The sequence below is a fragment of the Bufo bufo genome, chromosome 4, assembly GCF_905171765.1.
Source record: "Bufo bufo chromosome 4, aBufBuf1.1, whole genome shotgun sequence".
Taxonomy (NCBI): domain Eukaryota; kingdom Metazoa; phylum Chordata; class Amphibia; order Anura; family Bufonidae; genus Bufo; species Bufo bufo.
In genome coordinates, this window is record NC_053392.1 from 597965740 (window position 1) to 597989701 (window position 23962).

General features: G+C 42.3%; 1 long non-coding RNA gene across 2 annotated transcripts; it reads right to left on the reverse strand.

Annotated features, from left to right (window-relative positions):
* Positions 1-16652: 16652 nt before the first annotated feature.
* On the reverse strand, positions 16653-23656 carry LOC120999572. 2 transcript variants are annotated; one of them, XR_005778560.1, is made up of 3 exons: positions 23599-23656; positions 16836-16984; positions 16653-16706 (listed from the first exon to the last, which is right to left on the reverse strand). It is a non-coding gene; the product is annotated as an uncharacterized LOC120999572 (long non-coding RNA). The 2 variants fall into 2 exon arrangements; XR_005778561.1 differs by lacking the exon at positions 23599-23656 and adding an exon at positions 22616-22738.
* Positions 23657-23962: the final 306 nt, after the last annotated feature.

A 23962-nucleotide genomic window follows, 5' to 3' on the forward strand; every position in this document is an offset into this window, starting at 1 on the left:
AATGTCCATGGAAGCAATATAGGTTGTATATCTTTCGTAGGTTTGGAGACAGTAATTGCTCCTCTGCAGGGGGGGGGGGGGTAGACATCGCCTTCTTCTGCAGAGAGAAGCGAGGTGGATTCTATGGACCCAAACATTAGGAGAGCTGGGTTTAAATGATAGAAACGATTTGAGTGTCTTCCTCTGATGACGTCCTGACTGTGCATACATGTGCTATTTATTGTTGCCCCTAACATTGAATTCTGTTTATGTCTTTATTTGTTACTTTGTAATGACCTTATTATTGTTATGTAGGCACACTTTGTTGTCTGTTTCCATGACAATGTGCGGTGCCTGTGTTTAAAAGGGCGGCGTGAATACACGCGCTGACGTACAGTCCGACAAAGCGCAACTAGCGTGAAACGGCTGTCGCTGTTTGGTGTGTGTAAGGTTGTCTGTCTGCCCCGTGCCAGGAATGCAAGTTTACTGAATAAAGCATCAAGTTTAAAATATATATCAACAGTATTTTATCTCCCCATACTGAAAAAGGTACTATTGATACTGCAGGTACAACAACCTAATTCAGTATAGATCCTACACACAAAATATGGTTGATACAATATGTATAGCTTGCAACTGCGATTGTCCCTGGAGGTGCTATTCCTTTTATTTTTATTTTTTTTATGTACAGTACAGACCAAAAGTTTGGACACACCTTCTCATTCAAAGAGTTTTCTTTATTTTCATGACTATGAAAATTGTAGATTCACACTGAAGGCATCAAAACTATGAATTAACACATGTGGAATTATATACATAACAAACAAGTGTGAAACAACTGAAAATATGTCATATTCTAGGTTCTTCAAAGTAGCCACCTTTTGCTTTGATTACTGCTTTGCACACTCTTGGCATTCTCTTGATGAGCTTCAAGAGGTAGTCCCCTGAAATGGTCTTCACTTCACAGGTATGCCCTGTCAGGTAATAAGTGGGATTTCTTGCCTTATAAATGGGGTTGGGACCATCATTTGCGTTGAGGAGAAGTCAGGTGGATACACAGCTGATAGTCCTACTGAATAGACTGTTAGAATTTGTATTATGGCAAAAAAAAAAAGCAGCTAAGTAAAGAAAAACGAGTGGCCATCATTACTTTAAGAAATGAAGGTCAGTCAGTCAGCCGAAAAATTGGGAAAACTTTGAAAGTAAGGGCTATTTGACCATGAAGGAGAGTGATGGGGTGCTGCGCCAGATGACCTGGCCTCCACAGTCACCGGACCTGAACCCAATCGAGATGGTTTGGGGTGAGCTGGACCGCAGAGTGAAGGCAAAAGGGCCAACAAGTGCTAAGCATCTCTGGGAACTCCTTCAAGACTGTTGGAAGACCATTTCAGGGGACTACCTCTTGAAGCTCATCAAGAGAATGCCAAGAGTGTGCAAAGCAGTAATCAAAGCAAAAGGTGGCTACTTTGAAGAACCTAGAATATGACATATTTTCAGCTGTTTCACACTTGTTTGTTATGTATATAATTCCACATGTGTTAATTCATAGTTTTGATGCCTTCATAGTCATGAAAATAAAGAAAACTCTTTGAATGAGAAGGTGTGTCCAAACTTTTGGTCTGTACTGTATTTCATAGACTTCCTCAAGCCTGTCAGTTAGGTCATGATTTGGCTTACCAATCTTTTCGGCAAACTCACGGTATTCCTCAACTGCCTGCTCATTAAGGGTGTGATCAAAGGTAAGGGAGGATTCCTCTACTTTGCAGGTACCTTCTTCAAGATTAAAAGGATAAACTGAATTGATGGTGAACAATCCTTCAGGAGAAGAATGAAATGTTGGTTCAACCAATTGCTTCTCTATGAGATACAATTCAGGTATTAGGCCAATAATTACATTATGAAATCCAAAAGGTATAATAATCAGAATCTAAGGTCATGCCAATTATAGTGTCTTTAGACAAATGGACTTAATTTGGCATACCATTATTAACAATTATTTTGGTTTTAAAGTGTTGTAAATTCCCCATAGGTGTAGGATTTACTGAAATGCCTAATTGTTGTATTTGGTTTGATAAACAAACATATAAATGCATCCGAATTCTTTAATTTCTGGCCTCTTGATACCTGACTGGGTTACAAGAAATTATTAGGGTGATTGAGTCAGCACAACCCTGTATGCAGGTGCACATCACTATGGCGAAATACATATACAAACGCAAAATACAAATGTAATAGCACTCTGCAACCAGCATTCTGCCCTGCCTCTATGCTAGATGAGGCATTGGTGTACATTTTGGCCAAAGCGTAATAAGTCACTCACCACGTCAAGGTCGCCTCTATGGAGTGGTCCCTAACACTAGTTCCTACCTGTTTATGGGCCATGACAGCCACACAAAGTCCAGGGAATGCAGGTGCAGCATGCACGCCAAGCACACTCTGCTTTTAACCCCGTCCGGTGCCATTACAGCTTTTCCGATGAAAGCCTCGGACTCAAGGATTGTAGTCTATTGTGTACGTATGCAACATGTCTGTAGAGAGGGGTATCCTTCTTAGTATTGATAGCACTGACGTGTCTAGAAATTCTTCTTCTTAGTACCTGTATTATTTTGCCCACATATAACTTTGGACAGGTGCACGTTGCCACGTACACAATGCCGCTGCTGCTGCAATTAAAAAATTCCCTGATGGTGTATTCCCGACCATCTACTGGGTTCCTGAATTTTTTTATTCTGGGTAAGTATTTGCAAAATGTACAATTACCACAGCGGAATGAGCCCTGTATCTTTGACTTCAGCCATAATGCATTATCTGTATGTATTTTAGGCAGAAAACTATGAACCAGATGGTCCCTGACATTCTGCCCCCTTCTATATGTAATACTCAGATATGCTGGCAAGACCCTCCTAAGATTAGCGTCACTCGTAAGTATTCTCCAATGTTTTAGGCAGGCGAAACAGAGCGTGTCACGCTATTACCCCAACTCCCTTGACGAAGCCGCATTGCGGCAAAACATGTCGAGTGGGGTAGTGACAATTTACAATTTTTAAACAGGTTGCAGTATAGGGCAAGATCCACAACCAGCAGGGTGGCAATCATTGTCCTGCTCAATACATATTGTGCAAATGTTCGGATGCCAACTGCCTGATCTCCCAGCGTGTGAGATGTGTGAATGAATGATGGATGTCTGTCGCATAGGGACATAGGAATACATTTCATCTATTTAATTTATTTACAATAGAAACTCCTATACCTAGGACCTATAGGGACACCAAACAATTCACCATTGAAAACACACCTGCTAACCTGTGCTGATACATAGCCACACAGTATCCATGAGGTAAACCACCTCTTAAATAGAATGTAGAGCGAGCGACAGCGGCCCAAAATAGACATAAATTAACTGACTTAGCCCGTAACTGCAACCTGATATTTTTAAATTACCTTGTAGTATTGGTTTCTCTGAGTATTTTTGTTTTAAAAGTAAATAATAAAGGTTAAAGTTTTAACATATACAGGTTCTTCTCCAAAAATTAGCATATTGTGATAAAGTTCATTATTTTCTGTAATGTACTGATAAACATTAGACTTTCATATATTTTAGATTCATTACACACAACTGAAGTAGTTCAAGCCTTTTCTTGTTTTAATATTGATGATTTTGGCATACAGCTCATGAAAACCCAAAATTCCTATCTAAAAAAATTAGCATATCATGAAAAGGTTCTCTAAACGAGCTATTAACCTAATCATCTGAATCAACTAATTAACTCTAAACACCTGCAAAAGATTCCTGAGGCTTTTAAAAACTCCCAGCCTGGTTCATTACTCAAAACCGCAATCATAGGTAAGACTGCCGACCTGACTGCTGTCCAGAAGGCCATCATTGACACCCTCAAGCAAGACACAGAAAGAAATTTCTGAACGAATAGGCTGCTCCCAGAGTGCTGTATCAAGGCACCTGAGTGGGAAGTCTGTGGGAAGTAAAAAGTGTGGCAGAAAACGCTGCACAATGAGAAGAGGTGACCGGACCCTGAGGAAGATTGTGGAGAAGGACCGATTCCAGACCTTGGGGGACCTGCGGAAGCAGTGGACTGAGTCTGGAGTAGAAACATCCAGAGCCACCGTGTACAGGCGTGTGCAGGAAATGGGCTACAGGTGCCGCATTCCCCAGGTCAAGCCACTTTTGAACCAGAAACAGCGGCAGAAGCGCCTGGACCTGGGCTACAGAGAAGCAGCACTGGACTGTTGCTCAGTGGTCCAAAGTACTTTTTTTCGGATGAAAGCAAATTTTGCATGTCATTCGAAAATCAAGGTGCCAGAGTCTGGAGGAAGACTGGGGAGAGGGAAATGCCAAAATGCCTGAAGTCCAGTGTCAAGTACCCACAGTCAGTGATGGTCTGGGGTGCCATGTCAGCTGCTGGTGTTGGTCCACTGTGTTTTATCAAGGGCAGGGTCAATGCAGCTAGCTATCAGGAGATTTTGGAGCACTTCATGCTTCCATCTGCTGAAAAGCTTTATGGAGATGAAGATTTCATTTTTCAGCACGACCTGGCACCTGCTCACAGTGCCAAAACCACTGGTAAATGGTTTACTGACCATGGTATTACTGTGCTCAATTGGCCTGCCAACTCTCCTGACCTGAACCCCATAGAGAATCTGTGGGATATTGGGAAGAGAAAGTTGAGAGACGCAAGACCCAACACTCTGGATGAGCTTAAGGCCGCTATCGAAGCATCCTGGGCCTCCATAACACCTCAGCAGTGCCACAGGCCGATTGCCTCCATGCCACGCCGCATTGAAGCAGTCATTTCTGCAAAAGGATTCCCGACCAAGTATTGAGTGCATAACTGAACTTAATTATTTGAAGGTTGACTTTTTTTGTATTAAAAACACTTTTCTTTTATTGGTCGGATGAAATATGCTAATTTTTTGAGATAGGAATTTTGGGTTTTCATGAGCTGTATGCCAAAATCATCAATATTAAAACAAGAAAAGTCTTGAACTACTTCAGTTGTGTGTAATGAATCTAAAATATATGAAAGTCTAATGTTTATCAGTACATTACAGAAAATAATGAACTTTATCACAATATGCTAATTTTTTGAGAAGAACCTGTACAGTCGTGGCCAAAAGTTTTGAGAATGACACAAATATTAGTTTTCACAAAGTTTGCTGCTAAACTGCTTTTAGATCTTTGTTTCAGTTGTTTCTGTGATGTAGTGAAATATAATTACACACACTTCATACGTTTCAAAGGCTTTTATCGACAATTACATGACATTTATGCAAAGAGTCAGTATTTGCAGTGTTGGCCCTTCTTTTTCAGGACCTCTGCAATTCGACTGGGCATGCTCTCAATCAACTTCTGGGCCAATTCCTGACTGATAGCAACCCATTCTTTCATAATCACTTTTTGGAGTTTGTCAGAATTAGTGGGTTTTTGTTTGTCCACCCGCCTCTTGAGGATTGACCACAAGTTCTCAATGGGATTAAGATCTGGGGAGTTTCCAGGCCATGGACCCAAAATGTTAACGTTTTGGTCCCCGAGCCACTTAGTTATCACTTTTGCCTTATGGCACGGTGCTCCATTGTGCTGGAAAATGCATTGTTCTTCACCAAACTGTTGTTGGATTGTTGGAAGAAGTTGCTGTTGGAGGGTGTTTTGGTACCATTCTTTATTCATGGCTGTGTTTTTGGGCAAAATTGTGAGTGAGCCCACTCCCTTGGATGAAAAGCAACCCCACACATGAATGGTCTCAGGATGCTTTACTGTTGGCATGACACAGGACTGATGGTAGCGCTCACCTTTTCTTCTCCGGACAAGCCTTTTTCCAGATGCCCCAAACAATAGGAAAGAGGCTTCATCGGAGAATATGACTTTGCCCCAGTCCTCAGCAGTCCATTCACCAAACTTTCTGCAGAAGATCAATCTGTCCCTGATGTTTTTTTTGGAGAGAAGTGTCTTCTTTGCTGGCCTTCTTGACACCAGGCCATCTTCCAAAAGTCTTCGCCTCACTGTGCGTGCAGATGAGCTCACACCTGCCTGCTGCCATTCCTGAGCAAGCTCTGCACTGGTGGCACTCCGATCCCGCAGCTGAATTCTCTTTAGGAGACGATCCTGGCGCTTGCTAGACTGTCTTGGACGCCCTGAAGCCTTCTTAATAAGAATTGAACCTCTTTCCTTGATGTTCTTGATGATCCTATAAATTGTTGATTGAGGTGCAATCTTAGTAGCCACAATATCCTTGCCTGTGAAGCCATTTTTATGCAACGCAATGATGGCTGCACGCGTTTCTTTACAGGTCACCATGGTTAACAATGGAAGAACAATGATTTCAAGCATCACCCTCCTTTTAACATGTCAAGTCTGCCATTTTAACCCAATCAGCCTGACATAATGATCTCCAGCCTTGTGCTCGTCAACATTCTCACCTGAGTTAACAAGATGATTACTGAAATGATCTCAGCAGGTCCTTTATGACAGCAATGAAATGCAGTGGAAAGTTTTTGAGATTAAGTTAATTTTCATAGCAAAGAAGGACTATGCAATTCATCTGATCACTCTTCATAACATTCTGGAGTATATGCAAATTGCTATTATAAAAACTTAAGCAGCAACTTTATGTAATTCTCAAAACTTTTGGCCGCAACTGTAGATAGGACCCCTAAAAGGAGTTTTTGGTCAGGTGACCGTGGTTTAATTTTTGTTACAATCTCCTGAGGGCCCTATAGGGACATAAATCTGGTTCTTTCAATTACAGATGACATCCTGAACATGACAGTGGCTTCGGCCATGTGTGAATTCACTGATGTGTGATAAGACTTGACTGAATTCTATTTCATTTTCCACATTCAGAACATTGAAATAATTTTTCCCTTTGTGAATTCTCCGATGTCTAACAAGATCTGGTTTATGGTTATCACTAATGTTCAGCGAAGCGAACCATCCGAAGTGGAATTTAGTCTGAATTTTAGGAAAAATTTGATATTATATGAAGCTAAATTTACTTGGGCTTCACGATGACTAATTATTTTTCCTAAAATGGCGACTGGAGTTGGAAAAATAAATTTCTCACTTAATTCACTTGCTCACGCAGAGGCAGTCCACTGCTCTTGACTAAAAAAGACCTGTCGAAGGACCTGCGCTCAATGTGATGATGTCACTTTGGTCTCCCAGCATAATAACGTGATGAAGTCATCACGCTAAGTGCATGTACTTCAGCAGGTCTTTTTCAATCAAGAGAGGAGCCGACTGCCCCTGTGCGAGCAAATGGATGAGGTGAGTAATTATTATTTTTTAAACCCAAAATGCCATATTGCACTAGCGCAGGAATGCTCACCCTGCGGCCCTCCAGCTGTTGAAAAACTACACCTCCCAGCATGCCCGAACAGCCTACAGCTATCAGCCTACAGCAGGGCATTGTGGGAGTTGTAGTTTTACAACAGCTGGAGGGCCGTAGGTTGAGCATGCCTGCACTAGCGTATTACCACTTTTTAATGGCTGTTAGATGGGTGCACTTCGGTCTAAGGGGCCGTTAAAAATGGTCTCATTGATTGATAGTCTGAATGGGGTTTTAACATAGTGATTCGTGACAAATTAATTCAGAACAAATCAAATTTCTTGTTGAATTTTGACCAAGCTGCAGAATTGCGTGTGCAGCGGACACCATAGATGTGGGCTTCTGCTATTTTAAATAGCAGAGACCCGCGGCACATGTATGCGATCAGCCATGAGGCTGATCGCGCAGCACATTTTACCCTTCAGATGCCGTGTTCAAATGTAACCACGACATCTGATCAGTCTGGAAGCGGAAGTCGCGTGCTTCTGCTCCGGTAACAGTGTTCCCTGGCTGAGATTGGGGAACCTGTTACATTGACAAGATAGACCGAAGCCTCAAGCAGGCTTCCGCGTCTATCTCAGGAATATACCAATACAGGCCACTAGGTGACAGCACTGTATTGTTATATTGCAAATTAAGTGTTCAATGATGGCTATTTAGCCATCAATAAACACAATGGGCAATCTAATGATTTCCAGTTATTATCAACCAAGGTGACTTAAAAAAAAAAGTTAAAAAAAGTTTACACAAAAATAAAGAAAAAAAAGAAAAAATAATTCAAATCACCCACCTTTCCTTAAAATAAAAATACTTAAGGCTACTTTCACACTAGCGTTCGGGGCTCCGCTTGTGAGCTCCGTTTGAAGGCTCTCACAAGCGGCCCCGAACGGATCCGTACTGCCCCAATGCATTCTGAGTGGATGCGGATCCGCTCAGAATGCATCAGTTTGGCACCGTTTGTCCTCCGCTCCGCTCAGCAGACGGACACCCGAACGCTGCTTGCCCAATAAAAAAATAAACATCATGGGCATCGCCGCGTGCGAAAATACCCAACTATTAAAATATAGCAATATTAATGGCATATGGCAAATGAAGTAACGGAAAAAAAATTAAAACAGCCAATTTGCCATTTTTTGTCACTTCAATAACCCCAAATTTTTTAATAAAAAGTGATCAAAAAGTCGCACACACTTCAAATTGTTAACACTGAAAAGAACAGATTGTCCCGCAAAGAATGAACAGCTCACACAGCCCCATACACATAACTACAAAAAAGTTCTAGGGGTCAGAATATGGTTATAAAAAAATAAATCCTCAAAATTTTTTTTTTTTTCAGTATTAAGATGCAAGAAAAATTATACAACCATAAATGGCACCATTAAAAAGTACAACTTGTGAACAGAAAAATACAAAAGTTAGGACTATGGGAAGGCGGGGAGTGAAAAATGAAAACGCAAAAATCCCAGGGTCCTTAAGGGGTTAAAATCGCTTCTTTCAAATGTGAATTCTCTGATGTTTAACAAGATTTGATTTCTGTGCAAAAGATTTTCCACATTGTAAACAAGAAAATGGCTTCTCCCCTGTGTGACTTCTCTCATGTATAACAAGAGCTGATTTAACAGTAAAACATTTCCCACATTCTAAACAAGAAAATGGCTTCTCCCCTGTGTGACTTCTCTCATGTATAACAAGAGTTGATTTATCAATAAAACATTTCCCACATTCTAAACAAGAAAATGGCTTTTCCCCTGTGTGACTTCTATGATGTTTAACAAGCCTTGATCTATCAATAAAACATTTCCCACATTCTAAACACGAAAATGGCTTCTCCCCTGTGTGAATTCTCTGATGTGCAAATAGATTTGATTTCTGTATGAAAGATTTCCCACATTCTAAACAAGAAAATGGCTTCTCCCCTGTGTGACTTCTCTCATGTACAACAAAAAATGATTTATGAGTAAACCATTTCCCACATTCTAAACAAGAAAATGGCTTCTCCCCTGTATGACTTCTTTGATGATAAACACTTCTTCTGTGGTTTTTATTTTGCGTAGCAGTCTGTGATGAATCAGAATATTGAAATCCATCCAAAGGATCAGATGATAGATCTTTGCTGTGCAAAGCTGAGGATACATCTGAGATAATGGCATGCTCTTCATGTGTATCTTCTGTGACACCACACTCATATGTTCTAAAATCTGACAACATCACATGTTTCTCTGAGCTCCTGGTACAGTCATCTGCCAAGAATAAATCTGGAGTTTTATCATTTTTAAATAATAGAACCTTAAAATTATATATATTTTCTAACAGTTCTATATAAAAAAAAATCCATACAAATTACAGTGAGGAACAGAAGTATTTGAACGGTTGTCTGGCAAATTCACGCAATTTCTCGGCAACACTCTGCGATTTCTGCGGCCCCATTGTTATATCAGAATATCTGTGGGCTTGTAATAGAAGACGCAGGGTCTGGGAAGCACTGTATTTATTTGTACAGTAGATCTATTAGCTAGTGGAAAGATCGTAGTTCCTCTGGATTCTTTTAGATTTCAGTATGTAGGGCAGTGAACTGTGCCAGTTATCTGGCAGTCTGCAGTTCAATTGAATGATTGCACAGTAAGATGAAAGAGGGTTGTTGTATTGCTTGTAGTGCAGTAGCCACCTGCCTTCACAATGTGCTGCAGGCGAGCAGTTAAGATTGCTGAATGGTGGAAAAACGGAGGTGCCTGGTATGGTGGCCGGCTCTTATGCATTCACCGACTTTACTTCACCTGCTGCCTCTCTATGCTCCCCTTTGCATCCCCTCAGCTCTGGAGTGCTCCTGTACTGCTCCGTTCCCCTGCGGCGCAGATTCAGCATGCGTTCAGTCGGGTGAACTTAGCTGACTTCAGGTGTCAGCCTCTGTTAGCAGGGCTTCGTTAAAAGACTACTGCCTGTTAAATGGTGGTGGAAACCTCAGGATTTGTCCTGATCTGTAGCTTTGGCCACGGAGCTCCCTTTAGCTGCGTCCAGCCATCTTGGTTGCTGTTCACGCCCATCAAGTACATTTCAAAAGTGGATTTTTCCTACAAACAACCTGATTGTCAAATTTAACAAAACCTGTTTCTGAAAGCCGGCAGCTTGTACAGTGGGGACATGTAAATAGGTCAATAACACTCCAAAAGACTTACTGATAGGGAACATAGACTGTGAGCGCCATTGGGGACAGTGTGATCCTAATGTCTGTAGAGCCCGGCTGAATATAGTAGCGCTATATAAATGTATAACATAAATACAATAAATAAATAGGCCACTTCTGATGACAGGTTCCCTATAATGGATTTTTAATAATGGCCGCTCTGTATTTGCATCGAAACAGTTATAAAAAACACTTATTATTCCAGTAAAAATGAAGTTTTCATGCAAACCAACATTCAGAGAAGAATTCATTACTTTTTGAACTACTAGATACAGTCTATAGGTGGCTCCAATATTGATTACACAATTCCCCCCCTCCCTGTTTGGGTGTGATACTAGGACACCACTGGGTTTACAATTTGTGTCTAGAACCCGATAACACACGGTGTAAGGCAAATAGAGAACTGCTCCCCTATAAAACCTCTCTGCACATACAATAATCCTATATGTTGTCAGACCAGGACTGTGTTCTCTGAGGTGTCAACACCATTTAACAGCTGCCATGAGATATTTTGGGGCTCCATATACTGGGATTGGTCAGAGCCCCTGGGGAGAGTGGGGTATAGCACTGAAGTCTTCAGCAGGAAGGGGTGAGCAGAATGGCCGGCAAGCTGTCACTGACCACTGGGGATTTGTACTACGTAAAGAGGGTTCATAGAAGTTAGAAGAATGGGTGATAACCCCCAACTAAGGTTGTTTCGATATAAAATTTTTGATTCGGTTTCGATACCATAAAAAAGTATTGCGATACTCGATACTATTCAATACCATCCGAAAAAAATAAAATGCCAAAAAAAGCCGCGTGCCTTCCGCATTCTATGGAATGTCCGGCCCATAATCGAACAGTTCTATCCTATTTTTGGGGGGACAATGTGACAAAAAAAAAAAAAGGGCGAATCGTGCAGTTCTTATATATTTTTTTTCTTAGGAGATATTTTATAATATTTTAATAGTTTGGACTTTTCGGACGTGGCGATATGTAATATTTAATTTATTTGTTTATATGTAAAATTGGGAAAGGGGGTGATTTATACTTAATATTTTGGTGTGTTTTTTGTTTTGTTTTTTACAGTTTATTTAACCTCTTCAGGACACATGACGTACCGGTACGACATGTCGTCATGGAACTTAAGGACACATGACGTGTATTTCCGATCACCGCCGCCCGATGCCTGCTCAAATTATTGAGCAGGCACCTTGGCTAAATGCGTGGGGGGGTCCCATGACCCCCCCGTGTCGGCGATCTCCGCAAACCGCAGGTCAATTCAGACTTGCGGTTTGCGGCTTTTACCTGCGGTTTCGGCGTCTGGTGGCGGTGCCATCGGGTCCCCATGCGACTGTAGGGGGGAACAGATGGCATGGAAGGCATCACGCTGCCTTCCGGTGATGAGCCTGTGAGATCCAGCCCCCTGGATCTCACAGGCCGGAAGCTGTATGAGTAATACACACAGTATTACTCATACAGCCTATGCATTCCAATACTACAGAAGTATTGGAATGCATTGTAAAGGGATTAGACCCCCAAAAGTTCAAGTCCCAAAGTGGGACAAAAAATAAAGTGAAAAAAAAAGAGTTTAAAAAAATAAAGTTTTCCCCCCCAAAAATTAAAAACTTCAAGTAAAAATAAACAAAAACGTCATTTTCCCAAATTAAAGTAAAAAAAAATTGATAGAAAATAGGGAAAAAAAAAGTATACATATTAGGTATCGCCGTGTCCTATCGACCGGCTCTATAAACATATCACATGACCTAACCCCTCAGATGAACACCGTAAAAAATAAAAACTGTGCTAAATAAACAATTTTTTTGTCACCTTACATCACAAAACGTACAACAACAAGCGATCAAAAAGGCGTTTGCCCACCAAAATAGTACCAATCTAACTGTCACCTCATCCCGCAAAAAATGAGCCCCTACCTGAGACAATCGCCCAAAAAAATAAAAAAACTATGGCTCAGAATATGGAGACACTAAAACATCATATTTTTTTGTTTTAAAAAAGCTGTTATTGTGTAAAACTTACATAAATAAAAAAAAGTATACATATTAGGTATCGCCGCGTCTGTATCGACCGGCTCTATAAAAAAATCACATGACCTAACCCCTCAGATGAACACCATAAAAAATTTCAAATAAAAACTGTGCTAAATAAACCATTTTTTGTCACCTTACATTACAAAAAGTGTAATGGCAAGGAATCAAAAAGTCACACGCACCCCAAAATAGTGCCAATAAAACAGTCATCTCATCCCACAAAAATAATACTCAACCAAGGTAATCTCCCAAAAGCTGAAAAAATTATGGCTCTCAGAAAATGGAAACACTAAAACATGATTTTTTTTTGTTTCAAAAATGAAATCATTGTGTAAAACTTACATAAATAAAAAAAAGTATACATATTAGGTATCGCCGCGTCCGTGACAACCTGGTCTATAAAAATACCACATGATCTAACCTGTCAGATGAATTTTGTAAATAACAAAAAATAAAAACGGTGCCAAAACAGCCATTTCTTGTTACCATGCCTCACAAAAAGTGTAATATAGAGCAACCAAAAATCATATGTACCCTAAACTAGTACCAACAATACTGCCACCCTATCCCGTAGTTTCTAAAATAGGGCCACTTTTTTGGAGTTTCTACTCTAGGGGTGCATCAGGGGGGCTTCAAATGGGACATGGTGTAAAAAAAAAAAACAGTCCAGCAAAATCTGCCAAAAAATTGAAATTCTGAAATTTCATCTCCATTTGCCAATAACTGTTGTGGAACACCTAAAGGGTTAACGATGTTTGTAAAATCAGTTTTGAATACCTTGAGGGGTGTAGTTTCTTAGATGGGGTCACTTTTATGGAGTTTCTAATATAGGGTTGCATCAGGGGGGCTTCAAATGGGACATGGTGTAAAAAAAAACTGTCCAGCTAAATCTGCCTTCCAAAAATCGTATGGCATTCCTTTCCTTCTGCGCCCTGCCGTGTGCCCGTACAGCAGTTTACGGCCACATATGGGGTGTTTCTGTAAACTACAACATCAGGGCCATAAATATTTAGTTTTGTTTGGCTGTTAACCCTTGCTTTGTAAAAGTAAAAAAAAATAATTAAATGGAAAATCTGCCAAAAAAGTGAAATTTTGAAATTGTATCTATTTTCCATTAATTCTTGTGGAACACCTAAAGGGTTAACAAAGTTTGTAAAATCAGTTTTGAATACATTGAGGGGTGTAGTTTCTTAGATGGGGTCATTTTTGGGTGGTTTCTATTATGTAAGCCTCGCAAAGTGACTTCAGACCTGAACTGATCCCTAAAAATTGGGTTTTTGAAAATTTCAGAAAAATTTCAAGATTTGCAACTAAAAACTTTTAAGCCTTGTAACATCCCCCCAAAAAATAAAATATCATTCTCAAAATGATCCAAACATGAAGTAGACATATGGAGAATGTAAAGTAATAACTATTTTTGTAGGTATTACTATGTATTATAGAAGTAGACAAATTGAAACTTGGAAATATGCAAATTTTTTACAAGTTTTGGGTAAATTTGGTATTTTTTTATAAATAAAAAAAGAAAATTTTGACTTCATTTTACTAGTGCCATGAAGTACAATATGTGACGAAAAAACTATCTCAGAATGGCCTGGATAAGTCAAGGCGTTTTAAAGTTATCACCACTTAAAGTGACACTGGTCAGATTTGCAAAAAATGGCCTGGTCCTTAAGGTGAAATAAGGCTGTGTCCTAAAGGGGTTAATAACTGTTTCCCCCCTTAGGAACTAGAACCTGGGATCTTTTAATCCCTTGTCTATTCACCCTAATAGAGCTCTATTAGGGTGAATAGGATCTTACACTCTCCCTGCTGCTTTGAGCACACAGCAGCAGGGAGCTGACTACGGCAGCCAGGGCTACAGGGAGCAGATCGCAGCGCCCTGTGAGAGGCAGGGTGCCGGCAATGTGTTTTTGCCGCCGCCTGCATTTGTAATGTATTAAACATTAGCTATCATTGGTGGCGCAGTGGCTACAGCCCCTCCCTTCCTCCGCCCCTCTGCGCTCTCACTGGAGGTAGCGGCAGCAGCACAGGGGGGAGCTGCTTCCTTCTTCCCTGTGCTGCTGAGGGAATATGGCGCACGCGCGATCCATATTGTCTGATACTGGGCTGTGCAGTAACACAGCCTAGTATCGATAAAAGACAAATCCCGGTATCGTATCGATAAAAGTATCGATTGGGTATTGAAAGTTCGATACCCGAAACAACTCTACCTCCAATCTTCTGATCAATACTGTGGGACACCTGGTATCGGTAACAATTGTGTGCTAATAAAGGAAAACCTGTCGCAAAGTACAATATGTGACCCCCAAACTGCCACCACTACCTGACTATACAATGAGTCACCAGTAGCCAGTGAAGGAGCAGAATCTGTGGGTCTTCTCTGCTTTATGTAGTGGTTACTACTCACCTGGGTGGTTATCGGTGGGAATGTCCTCTATGATCTGCTCATCACTCCTCACATATGCATCTTCAGCCTTAATATTGTTCAGATCTTTATCCAGATTTAAAAGCTGTGAAACAGAAATGATAAAAGTCAGCAGACTGATGGAGAAGTCGTGTGGAAGGTTTGATGTGACCAGAAAAGATCATTAATTACAATGACAAAGTGATGAAATGACAGCAGAGTTATCTGCTATGGCAGCGGTCCATGCCTATAGCTCCTCTCCTTCCTGCTGGTGGGCACGCCTGCTGCCTGGTTTACCTGCTCCATAGCTTTAGGGCTCCAGCGGTCCAGTCCCACAGACATCCCTCTCTCCCTTCCCAGTGGTCCCGGCTGCTGGAATAACGCTGTCCTCCCACACAAGCTGAGGCCTGCTTCCTGCCGATAATGACCTCCTCTGCCCATAGGTCATGTGTGCACACACTATGTCTGGCTCTTATAGGGCACGCACTCTGCACGCACTCTGATCTCTACAAGCCATGCAAAGGAGACTGATCAGTAGGTTCTAGTATGCTAGTTTCATGCAAATCTTGCTTGCCTTTTCTGTGTACAGACTTCTGCCCGACTTCTAGATTGAACCCTTTGCTGTCTGACCTGACCCTTGCCTGATCTCCGTTCTGATCCTGAGCTGCTCGCCCTGACAACAGACCATTTATCAGACTGCGCGTATTCTGCCTTTCCTGACCCCGTGGGTCACCAGTCACTTGTACAGAAACTACTTCAAGTGCAGCAGCCTAGTGGTTCCCCTGCAACAAAGTCCAGATCCCTGTACAGAGGATAAAATGGGAGGGAAGGAAGGGAGTCACTTATATAACACACTTTGGAGCAGAACCATGTCAAATCTGTTCAAGAGACACAGTGGATCTACATGTGCCATGTTTCATTGTCTGACCCAAAAATATCTGCAGGTCTCCTGTATATATGCATCTAGTTTGGTCCTTATTCCAACCAGCAGTCTCTACAGACCAGAAAGCCGTGAGAAGATCCAGACGACATGTAAGGTCTATAGTTAGCTGTAATCCTGCCATCTCTACCTTTCTCATTATACAAGGATATAACATATAATACTGGTTTATAAAACAAGACTGAACACAAGATCTTCACAGCACTTCTACAGATCATAGGGAACCTTTCATGAGACCTTATTTCCATCTATCTGATCATCATATGGAATGCTTTGATGTTCTTCTGAACCATCCTGTAGAAGAAGAGGACTAGGACATCTCGCCTCCTGTAGAAGAAGAGGACTGGGAGTTGTTCTCTCTTCTTTAACTGTAGGAAAAACATACGGTGACAATTAATTTCTTACATATAACTAGTGAGAGGATGTGTGTATTTAGTCATGTCTTTTACTTGGTGGCTGGTGATCCTCCATCATGACGTTCTTGTACAGATCTTTGTTTACTTCTAAATACTCAGACTCCTCCATGGAGAAATAGACGGCGACATCCTGACACCTTATAGGAACCTGACAACATAATTATACAGTCATCACCCAGATCCCTTCATAGTGTTACTGTATAATGTCCCGGCATTCCCAGCGATGTCACCTCTCCAGTCAGCAGCTCAATGATCTTGTTGGTGAGCTCTAGGATCTTCTCCCTGTTGACTTTCTCATGTATCGGGATGTGAGGTGTCAGCCTGGATATTCGGCTCAGAATTCCTCCCCGTTCTTCAGATACCGGGGCCTGACAATGCTCACTAGAGGTCTTCTTCACTACTGTGTATTCCTGGTTATGGAGAGACGCAGTAATAAATATCCCTCCATACATCTCCAGAGTCCCTCACCTCTCCAGTCATGTCCATCTGTTAGTAACATAGAGAAGATGATGTAATGTGACATCATCAGAATCTCTCACCTCTCCAGTAAGCCGGAGGAGGATCTCTAGGGTGAGATTTATTATACTCTCTGCCATCTTGTCCCCATCCCTATCCATCCTTGATGGTCAATCAGGAGAATGATCTTATATAGGAGATATACGCTGAGCGGATCCTATATTGTAGGAACCTGAATGGAAAGAAGATGAACCGATGTAAAATCATAGAAAATCCCATGTAAAATACAATTACTGGAGATAAGAAGAGGAAACACTGGAGGAGATAATAACGTGTATCAAGGCAGTTCCTCCATGTTTCAGGTCAAAAGCATGTCACACCTTCATATTACCACTACAGGTCACAGCGGTAATACCACTATAAGGCTACTTTCACACCAGCGTCTTTTGCGGATCCGTCATGGATCTGCAAAAACGCTTCCGTTCCAATAATACAACTGCATGCATCCGTCGTGAGCGGATCCGGTGTATTATGTCTTCTATAGCCAAGACGGATCCGTCATGAACAACACTGAAAGTCAATGGGGGACGGATCCATTTTCAATTGTGTCAGAAAAAACGTATCCGTCCCCATTGACTTACATTGTGTGTCAGGACGGATCCGTCTTGCTCCGCACCACATCGCGGACAGAAAAGTGCTGCTTGCAGAGATATTCTGTCCGCGATGGGAGAGCAACCAAATAGAACAGAAAGCATTTTGGTGACTCCGTTTCGTTCAGTTCAGTTTTGTCCCCATTGACAATGAATGGAGACAAAACTAAAGCGTTTTCATCCTATGACGGATCTCAATAGCGGAATTGAAAACGCTGGTATGAAAGTAGCCTAAAGCTGTAATCTAGTAGATCACTTCATAGATCTAGAGCTCAGACTGCCCTCGTCCTATCAGTTGGAATTACAAGAATAAAGGGCATCTGTCAGCAGATTGGTACCTGTGACACCGGCTGACCTGGTACATGTGCGCTTGGCAGCTGAAGGCATCTGTGTTGGTCCCATGTTGATATGTGCCCGCACTGCTGAGATAATTATGTTTTATTATATGCAAATGAACCTCCAGGAGTAACGGGGGTGTTGCCTTTTTACCTAGAGGCTCCTCCTTTCTGCACCTGCCACGCCCTTTTCACTTTGATTGACAGGACCAGGCAGTGAAGACGTAATCACACCTGACCCTGTCAGTGACAGTGAAATGGGCGTGGCGGGTGCAGAAAAAGAGGAGCCTCTAGGTGTAAGGACAACACCCCCGTTGCTCCCAGAGGCTTATTTGCATCTATTAACCCTTTCTATCCCAGGCCAGTTTTCACCTTCCTGACCAGGCCCATTTTTGCTAATCATGTGGTGGTAATAACTTTGAAATAGTTTTACTTATCTAACTGATTCTGAGAATGTTCTCTGGTGACACACTGTACTTCATGTTAGCGGCAAAATTGGGTTAATATTTTTTTCCTTAACTTATTTAAAAAAATGCTAAACTTATAGTAAATTTTGAAAAATTCACAATTTTCTAAATTTGAATTTCTCTACTTACAAAAACAAACAAAACAAAACAAAACTGGTAAATTAGTTATCAGTCAACATTCTCCATATGTCTACTTTATGTTGGCATCATTTTGTAAATGTCATTTTATTTTTTTAGGATGTTAGAAGGTTTAACATTTTAGAAGAAATTTTTTAAGAAAATTTTCAAAATAGTTTTTTAAACATCAATTCAGATATAACGCTTAAAATAATAAGCTTAAATAATAGAAATCACCCATAAATGAGCCCATTTTAGAAACTAAACCCCTCAAATTATTCAAAACTGATGTTACAAACTTTGCTAACCCTTGAGGTGTTCCACAACAGTTTAAAAGAAAATTAAGGCAACTTTAAAATTTCATTTATTTTGCCGATTTTTTATGTTAATCAATTTTTCCTGCAACACAGCATTGGTTAACAGCAAAGTAAACCTCAATATTTTTTATGTGGTCGTAAACTGCTGTATGGGCACAGGGCAGGGCGCAAAAGGGAAGGAGCAACATAAGAGGCAGATTTCACTGGGACAATTTTAAGTTGCCATGTAACATTTAAAGTCCCCCTGATGCACCCCTACAGTACATCGGGATCGCGTGGTGCGGTATTGTCACTGGTTACCAAGACGTGACGTTACGCCCTCCCTGGGAGTACATAAGGTCAGCCTGGCACAGTTTACACAGACGCCTCCTGTCCGCACGGGCACAGGGAGGCACGGGGAGTGATAGAGGGTGGTCCACGCAACCTCCGGCGTGACACAACACTCGCTCACAACCCTGACAAGCTGAGAGAACCTTTTCACTGCCCCAGTGAAGCAGAGCTCGGCCAGCCCGGTAGACTGCCTCCAGTTCCTCATTAGATATAAGCACGGTCCGTTAACGGGATTAGATCGGGTCGGAACCAACCCCAGGTAGCTTATAGCGTTATACTGAAACACGGATGTGGGGATTTGTGATCGAGATACCGAACAGCGCAAGATTAATTTATATATTTAATTGCCTTAAGGGCGCACTAGACACAACACTATATACACACAGATATATACGATGGTCAGATGTGCAAATACAGATGATATGGTACAAACAGAGTTAAACAGATGAAAAGTCAGTTACCGGGTAGATGAGTAATCCTTTGGGTTATGATGATGAATGCTATAGCCACACGGGAGCAGTGACATCAGCAGGTTGTCCACGGTCCCTCCAAACACATTAAGACCATGGCCTCTGCCCGGCACAGGCAGTGTAATCCTTAGTGGGTCGTGCCCCTCACTCCCCGGGAGGATCCCCCTCCCCCTCCCTGGTCCTAGTAGCCAAAGATCCACAAAACCCATTATGGCTCATAGCTCCATACCAGAAGGTCACAGGGAGATGGTTCTGATCAGAGGTCGCAGTAACACCTGTACAAGCGGCATAGACGCCGGATTAGGACATTTTAAGCTTTGAAAATAGGATAATGCGTATCTATACACATTCAGGCTTTTCATGTAGTTAACCAGCGCACTGCACGCTGTGAATCCCATGGGCAGCACAGTAATACTGCTGTTACCCAAAGCATCCAATAGCAAAGCTCCTTACTGGCAGGTGTAGGGTAGGCCGCGAGGAAGGAGCTTTTTATTAGGGAGGGAGGCTGCTCATTGGCCAATATCGCTCCAGATCCCTGACTGTGTAGGCTGAGTAGTGTCTGGCCGAGGAAAGATCCATGGAGACGGGAGAGCAGCCGGTGAGGAGGCACTGATGTCTGGGGACAAGCTGATAAGGAGCGGCGGACGGACAGCAGAGCTCTGATCCCTGCACCGGGCTAATGGGATCACTTACAGTGCAGCGTGGCAGCATTCTTCTGACTGCGGAACCGGCTGCCGACATGAGAGGTGAGGAGGTGACTGCCGGACAAGAGGTCACAATCCGGTGTCAGGACTCCGAGAGGTATGATGAAGTACGAGGCCAAACTCTCCTGTGTTCTCCATTCGTGAAATGAGAAAATGCAAAAAGGGCTCTTTTCCCCTTTTTTGCCTTTTCTCATTTCACAAATCATGTAATTACATTTTTTTCGCAATTTATTATGTGTATTTCCTTTTTCATTCCACAAATCATACATTTACATTCTCACATTTTACACTTTTCACAATATATTATTATGTATTGGTTACATAATGAAGCATTCAATTAATATTTTTTTTACTTTTTTTTCACTTTTACATGTTCTATATTATGTGTACATATCATGGATTTATCATGTTTTAGAAAAAAAACTTGTGTGTTATTTATTATACTATTTTGGCCCATCACTGTTTTTTATGCACTAATTATGTGTTCGTATTACATATTATTATATCATGATTTTTTTCATTTTTGGGTCAATCATGTTGTGGCTATGTTTTCAGTGGGGATGCGTCGGGCCGCGCATGCGCAATTAGGTATCTGATGCCACCGATATCTAGTACGATCGCGGGGTTGCCGATGTCATCATGTGATGCGACACGTCGTCACGTGATGTACCGCGTCATATAGATGCGGCCCTTCTCTTTTTTTCTGTGCGCCTTGTACATCAGGTGAACACAATTTCTGATAATTGGGTATCGAGCGTGGTGATTGGTAATCCTGTGAATTTAATTTGTGCCGCTCAGTGATGACGCCACCCCCAGACAAAGGTTTGCCAAAACATGCGCCATTCTGTTCCTGACATTATGTATTTATAATATTTTTGCACTTTGATGAGTATTTATTTGTGGAATATGTTTTGAATCACGGCCTCTGGTGGATGCCGCCTTTTCCCTGCACTTGTTTTTAATACATGGATTGTTTCCTTATGAATTTTGCTAATAAAATGTATCAATAACTTTATGCGGTCTGGTAGTTTTTGATAGGGATTCATATACAAAGATGTATGCTGGTCAGATCACCCTCCTGCCCACTTTGATGCCGTGTGCCAGTCATTTCTGTGGTCATACCGCATTCAGCTGATTTCCCCTCAGGACCGCTCAGTGCAATTTATTTCATCACTGGGAAAAGTTCATTAACAAAACAAATTATGATAATAAGAAACTAATGAATAAGAAACCTTCAGCTGCGTCCATCGCACAGTACAGAAATAATTCCGCCATATAGCACATAGAGAACGGCTGCAGTGCAGTATAAGGCGGGGTTCACACCTGACTGGTCAGCTGCAGATTTACTTTGCGGATTTCTGTGCGGTAAATCTGCAGCGTTGTACAGAACCAGCAAAGGGAATGAGCTTTTAGTAATTCTCAGTCACACGTCGGGCGGTCACTTCCACAACCCCATAAAGGAGGACATTGTACCAGGGACAGTGGCACATAATACTTCAATACTACAGCATGCCCGATACTACAATACATACTTGTAGCAGTAATTACACTATGCCACCGCTCCACAGGAGACAACGTGCGGTGTACTGACGAGGAAGCGGCGCTCACACTGGAGCATCATCTCCTCTTCCAACCGCTGATAGTCGGGGCTGCTGGGAGCGCGAGCAAAATACAGGACAGTTTGGGTTTCCGCAAAAGCTTTGATTATGTCATCCATGTATATACAGAAGATGTACAACCAGCTGTACATATATAATCATATACAGGATATACCCAGGTTATACCAGCATAGTATATACTATAATACACAGGAAGATGACTATGTATATACCTGTACATATAGATTACACTCAGATATACCCAGGTTATACCAGCATAGTATATACTAGAATACACAGGAGGATGACTATGTATACACCTGTACATATAGATTACACTCAGATAGACCCAGGTTATACCAGCACAGTATATACTATAATACACGGGAAGATGACTATGTATACACCTGTACATATAGATTACACTCAGATATACCCAGGTTATACCAGCATAGTATATACTATAATACACAGGAAGATGACTATGTATATACCTGTACATATAGATTACACTCAGATAGACCCAGGTGCTGCTCCTGTCCCTTAGTCAGTCCCTGGGCTAGCCTAGTGCCTAGTGGGCTGAGTGCTGGCGGAGGCTGACTGTGCCTGGCCGAGAGAGCTGGCGGTGAAGGGGTTAATGCCCCCTCTGCCCCAGTAATCCTGACAGACACTGGCGGTGACTACACACCTACCTGCCCTGCTGGACACAACATGTACCCACCTAGAATGTATGGGCTTCTGAGAGGATGGAGCCCCGCCCCCAAGTTGTTCTAAAAACCTCCCTGACTGTAAACCTGTCCCTAATCCTGACCCGCACAGGAGACCGCACAGAACATGGAGAGGACGCCCCGCAGCCCAGCACACAGGACACTTACCTGAACCTCACTTATCACCACCACCTATCTCAGAGTCACATTACGTTACCAAGGTGATCCTGTGTGGGAGGAGTCAGGCTCCAGGCTGTGCTGCTGGAGTAGGTAAAGGACCTGTGATGATGTCATGACCATGTGATCCTGTGTGGGCGGACCTATGCTTCCGGCTGTGCTGCAGGAGGAGGTAAAGGACCTGTGATGATGTCATGCCCATGTGATCCTATGTGGGAGGAGTCAGGCTCTACGATGTGTGATGATTAGAGATGACTGAAGGTTTAAAAAATTAGATTCAGACACATAGAATTAACTTGTCAAGAAATGCTGTTCATAGTATGGAGTGCGCTGCTGCAGTGACCCCACTCCATACGCGGCATGTGCCGGCTGAAATGATGGTGATCGGTTACTATGGCAGCCTGGATCCTTCTGAAGTTTTCCAGGCCTGTCACTGTAAGCTCCATGGTACACTGTGCACGAGGCACAGCTCAGCAGGGAGCGCAGTATAATGCCATTCATCCTCATGGATCTCTGTTAGGGTGAATAGGGCTAGGGATCCAAAGGTCTCAGGTTCTAGTCCCCTATGGGCAGGGGAGGGCTGGCAGCCTTAGTCCTGGGGGGCAAATCCAGTCAAGTGGCCTATTTTTATCCCCGCCTATTATTAAAAGCCCCTCCTACATTTAATAGGCCACTCCCAACAAACACTGTACAGCTGACATTCTATAGTTGAGGCCGGTCTACATATCATACGGAGAGAGGAGGACCTGCCTGCTTCACATTATACAATAGACAACAGCCGGCTACAGCCAGGAAGCTCCTCCGCTCTCCTCCCTCCCCAGATCCTGCTCATTGCCTGTGGTTCCCCCCACCATCTGCCACCCGCCCGTGGCCTGCTGCCCCCTTTGGCCGTCCTCATCTAGCTCTGAATCCTCCTTCTATAAATGGCAGGGGGAGGAGCCGAAGCATCTCCTCTCCTACATAGCGCCCCCTACCTCTTACATCCAGTGATGTCACCTTTGTTGTAGACGTTCTCTTTCTTTATCTTCTCCATTTGTTAAAGATGGCCCAGCGTTTTTTTTTAGGCGGCCTGGGGGGCAATTGCCTCCCTGCCCCCCGTCCCAGCCCGCTCCTGCCTACGGGGGTTAGAAGTTATCACTGAAAAAGAAAAAATATATATTAAAAGTTCAAATCTTTGGCTAATAAAATTCTTAAATTCATTTTTCTTTTCTCTTTAATTTAATTTAATTTTTTTATTTGGGAAGGCCCCAAGACATTGGTAAATGGCAAACAGAACAAACCAAACTGCGCTGGAGTATAACAATGGGTGCGGCTGGAATACTTATCTAATCAGCCAAA